We start from the raw sequence: 6,628 nt of genomic DNA on the forward strand, positions 1-6,628 counted from the left end.
GCGAACCCTTTTATATCATTAAATGAAACTGGGACAATGGGATGCTTTCCTACATTGCTTACATTCATAGGGTTTCTCTCTAGTGTGAGTTCTTTCATATATTCTATGCATACTGAAAAAACGGAAGGTTTTACTACGTTGTTTACATTTATAAGCTTTCTCTCCTGTGTGTGTTCTCTAATGTTTACCAAATGAACTGAGAAAATCAAAGTGTGTGTTACTCTATTCAGTCTTGAGAGAAATTAAGGCTTTCCCACATTGTTTACATTTATGTGACTTATCTCCACATTCCCCACACTCACAGTTTGTGTAGTGTGACGTATGATGTGCCTGTCAAGGGATGAATGACATGAAAACTTTTCCACACACACTACATTCACATGGTTTTACTCTGGTAGGACTTTTCTTCTTCACATTAAGATTTGGAATCTGGCTGAAGGTTTCCCCATGATGATTACCTTCTTTACTTTCACACAGTCTCTCCATAATATAACTTCTTAGATTTCTCCCAGGATTTTTGAACTCATCTCCAATGTTCCGATCTTCCTATTTGTTTCCTACAGAAGCCAAGTTCCTGGAGGTTTTCTCCATCACATCTCTGTAGAGATTCTTCTGAGAAGGATCCAGTAATGCCCACTTCTCCTGAGTGAGTTTCCTGCCACATCTTCAAAAGGCCACTTAGTCCATTTCCCAGCTTCTGGTATGTCTCAATGTCCTATCTATGGATCTCTCAGTACCTTCAGTTCACAGGGTAACAGAGGCTATGACAGAGCCACTTGGGACCTCTGGCAGCAGAGAAGATAAAGCAGTGGAGATGAAATCCCCAGGCACTCTTATATTTCTATTCGCAACTCCAATGTCTAATTAAAAAAACCCAGAGTATATTTCTGTAGTTTTGGACACCATTGCATCGGTTTGTTCTATGATCAGAAAATGAATTCCTGAATTTTGAAAGATATCCCAAAAATGTGAGGACTAAAATATAAATCATTTTCCATTGCTTCCTGATGCTTCAGCAGGAAATCATCTCACCATGCTGTCTCAAATTCAGTCACCTAGCCTTTTAGCTGAGTTTTTACTATATTTACTCTCTCTGTATATCTATACCTATATCTATCTATTTATATTTATATCTATCTATTTTGAGACAGAGTCTCACTCTGTCACTCAGGATGGAATGCAATGGCACAATCATGGCTCACTGCAGCCTTGACTTCCCAGGCTCAAGCAATCCTCCTACCTCAGCCTCCCAAGTAGCTGAGACTACAAGCATGTGCCACTACACCTGGCCTGTTTTTTTATAGAGACGGGGTCTTATTATGTTGCCCAGGCTGGTTTTGAACTCCTGGGCTCAAGAGTTCCTCCCACCTCAGCCTCCCAAAGCACTCGGATTACAGGCATGAGCCACCATACCGAGCCTATATTTACTATATATTTAAATATCACTTAGAGTGTAAGAGGTCATTGGCCAGGCACAGTGGCTCATGCCTGTAATTCCAGCACTTTGGGAGGCCGAGGTGGGTGGATCACAAGGTCAGGAGATCGAGACCATCCTGGCTAACACAGTGAAACCCCGTCTCTACAAAAAATACAAAAAATTAGCTTGGCGTCTTGGCGGGCACCTGTAGTCCCAGCCATTTGGGAGGCTGAGGCAGCAGAATGGCACGAACCCAGGAGGCGGAGCTTGCAGTAAGCCGAGATCACGCCACTGCACTCCAGTCTGGGCAACAGAGCAAGATGACTCGTTCTCAGAAAAAAAAAAAAAAAAAAAAAGAGTGTAAGAGGTTAGAGGTCATAAGTTGATTACCAGATTAATAAAATAGTTATATTAATTCAGTAAGATTATATAGCTCATGTTTAAGAACTTTATTGAGGGACTTACTGGGTTTCAAGTGATTACACTTTGCTCTGAATCATTATATCCTCAAGATTACAGATCTAAACTAAAATGTAATGCATTAAACCAAACATATGTTTAAGGAAGCATGATGTATTGGAAAGAGTTTTGTAGTCATACAGGTTTGAATTTGAATTCTGGCTTAGCTATGTAGGAGCTGTGTGGCCTTGGAAAAGTGCCTTAACTCTCTGAGTTTCAGTTTCCTCATGTGTTAAATGAAGATAATATCATCTACCTTATCAGGATTTCTTGTAAAAGATGGTAATAAATAAGTGTTCAATACTTAAATATCAATTACCATTTAAAATGAATAAAATTATGTGTGAATGAAGGAATTTTGCAACTTAGCATTCCATAGTAATTACACATTTTAGGAGATCTTTCATGAAGGGGCTGGTGTAGTATCTCATTAATTCAACAATTATTTATTGAGCACCCATTCTATGCTGCACATTGTGCTGCATATGGTAGTGGATATCATACTCTCAAGGATCACAGTAAGGTAGACTAAACTGCTATAATAAATTAACCCAAATATGTAATGATTCAAATGCAACAGAGGGTCAATTCTTGTTTGTACAGCAACGAGGGTGAATATGGAGGTCACTAGGTGGCCTTTCTACTTTCAACATGTGGTTTCCAATGTTGGTTTGGTTTTCACCATTCCTTTCTGTGGAGAGTCAAATAAAGTTCCGAAGTGCATGTGTGGAGGTTCTTTGGGCAAGTCTTGGAATTAACACATGTAACTTCTGCTCTATTCCACTGGAGCGAATTTAGTCAGATGGTCTAACCTAACGGCAAGAGAGGCTGGGAAATGTAGTCTAAGCTGTGTGCCCAGGAAAAAGGGGAGAACAGATATTGGTAGACAATAATAATAAATCCAATTTATTATACCTCTATCTGTGTTTTATTTATTCAAACTGTTCTTTTTCAAATGGATCATAGAAGAACTTCATACTAAAGCATATGATTTCCTTATGGTCTGGCAAGGTTAATATTTTCTCTCCCTCTTTCTCCTTCTCTTTCCCCAGTCCATCTTTAAGACCAAGGTGGCCTTAAATAGAGTTAAGCCTCTATGTAGTCCTTCTCTCCTCTCATATTTCTGAAGGCTATCTTGGCTGTCTCCTAGAGTTTCCTAGAGCAACAAGGCAGAAGTATCTGCCCCTATAGTACATACTATTCCCCTGCAAAAATGGAGAAAAGCTAAATCAAATAGAATACACACACACACCCTCACGCACGCACGCACGCATGTGCACACAAGAGAGGGAGAGAGAGAGAGACTTGCCGAACAGTTAGATTCTGTATAACTCTTAAAAAGCGTGTTTTTAAGCCTGCATCACAGATATGATAATCATATTTCACTGTAAAAGAATTCAAGAATAAGCTAGCAATCAGGTGATTATAGATACAAGATGAGTTTCTTAAAACAGATAAAAATCCTCTTTCCCTGAATGCAATGGTCGAGCAAATGTCTCTTGTGGGAGAGGTTCTTATGTTATTGTTTGTTGTTTGGATGGATTGGAAGGGTCTTTATCGCTCTGAGAATGGAATTATAGCTCTCAGTAAAGTTTGCAATCTGTCTCTTCTTGAGTGTGTGTGTGTGTGTGTGTGTACATTTAGGTATTGTCCTCTCTCCCGCAACCCCCCACAAACTTATCCACCACATACTTTCCTGGTGAGAGTACTAACATCTTCTGGGAATTGACCAGGTACAAAGCCTGGTCATACTGAGATAGCTAGAAGAATGAGTTTTTTGTGGGGAAGCATATATGAAAGTGAGAGGTATGGAAGTAGTGACACAAAGAACACCGTTATAGAAATGGTGAATCAAATTCCATTAAATCATCAGTAATTCATTCTTTGGGCCTCAAAAGCATTCTAGTCTGCAATAGACATTTAGTAAAATGCAAAAGCCTGGGGCAGGGATAATACTTTTAGATGTGCCCACTAATATTTCTACTAGAGGAAACAGCAAATGGCAAGGCCACTTTGATGAGACAGCAAATGGCAAGGCCCTGTGAGAAGGCTAGGCATGAACAGGGGGAAAGTGAAAATGTAGGAGGGTGGGGATGGGAAAGGAGGCTGAATAGAAATAGAAGGCACCAAGATAAGAGTTTATCTGCTTTATAAATTCGATTGGGTCCATGTTCAGATATTCTGGTTCCCTCTTTGTTTTTCTTTTTCTGCAGTTTCCTCATGCTATTTTACATTTCTTTTTCTAATCTCTATTTTTTTTTTATCTACTAAATCAGATCCAGGGTTGATCTAGAAGACTGAAAGGTGTGGAATCAGTGTGAAGTTTCTGGGCACAAACAGAGGAAGAATACAATAGTAGAAAGCCAAGTTATAAGTCGAGCAAATGTCTCTTGAGAAAGAGAAATACGAAGTACAGGCAAATAGGTATTATGGCATTTTCTCTTTTTCCCATTAGAGTTTCAATCTCAGTTTGTTTTCTCACCCCAAATAACATTCAGAATCAAAATTACATTACACCAGTTTTAGAACAGAGGAAACTGGGAGATAGTTCAAGGAGAGAACATTAAAAAAATAAAAAAAATTAAAAAAGGATCCGGGAAGATTGAGTTACAAGCTTTGCTCATTACACAAAATAAACTAAATTAAACGAAGAGGAAATTGGTGGTGGAGTCGCCAAAAGCAAAAGAAATAACTTGCTCTGGGTTAGTGGAAACAAAAACAAAATCATCTATACCTTGAAACTTTTGAGTATGCTAGAATTCTTGACGTTTCATTTAAAGTTTCATAAATCTATCATTTATGTTAAAACATTTTCAAAATGATAAACACTTTGTAGCTGAAAGGTTTCTTATCTCACTTTCCTAGGAATGTATGACAGACATCTTTGTTTACATGTCATGACTTGAAAAACCCTAATGAAAATAGAGATCTTACTGCCAATGATAAAATACTGCACATACTGTTATTCTTGAAAGGCACAGATCATGACGGTAATTAAGGAAATGTTCTTAAGAACCCAGTGTCTTCTTGGATGCTGTTTATTAGTGCATAGCCAGTTGTGCATGCTGCTCCATGTCATGGTGTTGGCTTATTTTCTCTATTTGTTCATTATTTTTTCTCTTCTAGGGTATTTATTTTTAGAATCTATAGAAATTAAAGAGTTCAGTGGCATTGGACATAATAAATAAAAATGGCTTGACAGAAAAAGAAATTCAAGAAAAAAAAATACTTGATTTATCTTTGTGGGACAAACCCTTGGCTTCTAAGGAAAAAGAAGCGTTTTATCTTAATTAACTTTTGCAATTCCTTAAGAGTTAACCTGTGGGGTGGTTATTCTTGTTTGAGAAATTAAATGGCTCTAGTGACTTTATAAAGCTTATCAAAAGTAGGTACACAGACCAGTTAGTAGAGCCAGGGAGCAGCGTGGGGCGGAGGGGCAGGATGGGGGTTGAGGGGCCATGGCGCACCCCCCTACCCACCCAGCGGCCCTGAGAGAGAGAAGAGGGCCGCTCCAGCCACCCAGTGCCATCTGGCCCGAAGCCCTTGCCACCTTTGTCTTCTTGGCCCATCGAGCCGGGGAGTCCTGGCGGAGCCCTCGCTCGCCTGGTCAGAGTTCCATGTCGCGGAAGGCAGAAACTGTGGATCGTGGGCAGTAGCCACCATCTCTATCGGCCCTCCAGGGCCAAGGGCAGCCGCCTACGCAATCCTCCCAGGGGCAAGATCCGCCTTCCGGGCCCAGGCAACCAGCACCCCAACCTTCCCAGCGACCCAGACGGCGCCATAGGCATTCTTCACCAGGCACCAGATCATGCACGTCCAGGAGGACTTGGAGACCGACCTGGAGGCGCTTTTGAGCGCCGTCATGAACCCTAAGATGGCCAACATACCCCAGACAGTGCCTATGAGGCTCTGGAAGCTGCCTGACTCCTTCAAGCCGCAGGAGCCCAAATCCCACTCCGGACAGGCCAGTACTGACAAAGGCACTACAGGAGCCCTGACTTCATAGTATGTTCCAGCTCATTCCTCTCCAGCTTCTCTGCAGTTGGGAGCTGTTTCTCCTGGGACTCCCACTGGAGTAGTCTGGCCTAGCTGCTACACCCACAGCTCAACATCTTCGACAGTCCTCTTTGGAGATACCTGATGATGTACCTCTGCCAGCAAGCTGGGAGATAGCGAAGACATCTTCTGGCGAGCGATATTTCTTAAATCACATTGATCAGACAACATGGCAGGACCCCAGGAAGGCCATGCCCTCTCAGATGAACATTATAGCCCCCACCAGTCCACCAGTGCAGCAGAGTATGAACTTGGCCTCAGATCCTCTTCCTGCTGTAAGGGAACAAGCCATGACTCAAAATGAAGAAATTACTATCTAAACCATGAAAAAAGACCATCTCTTGGCAAGACCCAAAGCTTGACCCTTGTTTTGGTAAAGGGTCATCTCCAAACCTTTTTAGATGTTTTTGATTACCATCTTTTGTATATGAATTTGGGAAAGCACATTTAAATAAAATTGCATTGCTTTATAGTATTTTTTAAAGGTAGGTACAGATATCCTTTGAGAAGAGATCTTCCCTAGAGTTTTAATCTAAGTTTGCTCAAATATTTCAAAGTCAGACTGCCAGTGTGCAGCCCAGGGAATGATGGATTGATTCCTGGTTATCTCTAGGTTAAACTATTTTGCTCTCTGTCATGTCCACCAGAAACGTGAGTGTTGTTCATATTATTCCAGTTTCCTCTCTGTGATCCAAG

The 6,628-nt window shown here is 41.0% G+C and overlaps 1 pseudogene; it reads left to right on the plus strand.

The window, feature by feature from the left end:
• The first annotated feature begins 5,334 nt into the window (after positions 1 to 5,334).
• Positions 5,335 to 6,343, plus strand: LOC102138510 (transcriptional coactivator YAP1 pseudogene; annotated as a pseudogene).
• The last annotated feature ends 285 nt before the right edge of the window (positions 6,344 to 6,628 follow it).

The sequence above is a fragment of the Macaca fascicularis genome, chromosome X, assembly GCF_037993035.2.
Source record: "Macaca fascicularis isolate 582-1 chromosome X, T2T-MFA8v1.1".
Taxonomy (NCBI): domain Eukaryota; kingdom Metazoa; phylum Chordata; class Mammalia; order Primates; family Cercopithecidae; genus Macaca; species Macaca fascicularis.